Genomic DNA, 1169 nt, shown 5'->3' with positions numbered 1-1169 from the left:
GACTTAATGTCCAAGTCCCGACAGAGTAGGGTTTCCCTTTAGGGGTTTTCCCTTTAGGGTGTGTGTGGGTAGGTGTGTGCCCGGAATGGCCCCTTCCGGACAGGAGACCAAGACATGCATGTCATCGAATTAATGTACATGTGTGTGTAAATGTGTGTAAATGTTTGTGCATGTGTGGGTGCTTGGATGGTGTGTGTGGCATGTTTTGGTCTCCTGCCCGGAATGGCCCCTTCCGGACAGGAGACCAAAACATGCATGTCATCAAATTAATGTAAATGTGTGTGTAAATGTGTGTAAATGTTTGTGCATGTGTGGGTGGTTGGGTGGTGTGTTTGGCATGTTTTGGTCTCCTGCCCGGAATGGCCCCTTCCGGACAGGAGACCAAAACATGCATGTCAATGTGTGTGCGATATTGTATGTGTGAGTACATGTCTAAGGTGTGCATGTGTGTGTGTATAGCATGTTTCGGTTTTGCGAAGTGCAGATTCTGAAGTACTGCCAAATTTTTTCCAAACAAGCTGAGCCCTGATACTTATCCTTTATGTTTTACAGTACAAATTGTTCTTAAGTACATATTTTTGTATACAGTATGTTACCCAAACGTGCTGTTATAACATTTTTTATTTTATTTTTATCAACTCTTTATTCAACAACGACAACACTATGACATATGAGCTGAATTAATAGTGACATGTTTGTTACTAAGTGAATGCATTTGCAAGATCTCCCATTTTCTGTAGTGACTGGACAAATCGTTTTGTTTTTGTGCAAGATTTCATTCCATAGACTAATAGAATTATTGACAGTGGAAAGTTATAATATATAATGAAATACCTGAAGACTGGAGATAATTGAAAATATAAACCTTATCATCTAATAGTATCATCATATTGAATATCAATGGCACTGCTTCACCCAAAGGAATGTTCATGAGATTTTCAATGTTAAACATAGAGCCCTGTTTTTTGGTTTAACCATTTTTGAACTCTCTCCCAAAGACTTTCGAGCTCTCCCAAAGACCCTTTTTCATGTCAACATCCATATAAGACAGTAAAGCTAGTAACAGGTATGTTTTAGTATTATGAAATACCCGAAGACTGACGATACTCCAATAGTATTATCATATTGAATATTAATGGCACTGCTTCACCCAAAAGAATGTTCATGAG

This window comes from Branchiostoma floridae, chromosome 10 (genome assembly GCF_000003815.2).
Source record: "Branchiostoma floridae strain S238N-H82 chromosome 10, Bfl_VNyyK, whole genome shotgun sequence".
Classification (NCBI taxonomy): domain Eukaryota; kingdom Metazoa; phylum Chordata; class Leptocardii; order Amphioxiformes; family Branchiostomatidae; genus Branchiostoma; species Branchiostoma floridae.
The sequence above is the reverse complement of the archived record's forward strand: the minus strand, read 5'-3'. Positions refer to the sequence as shown.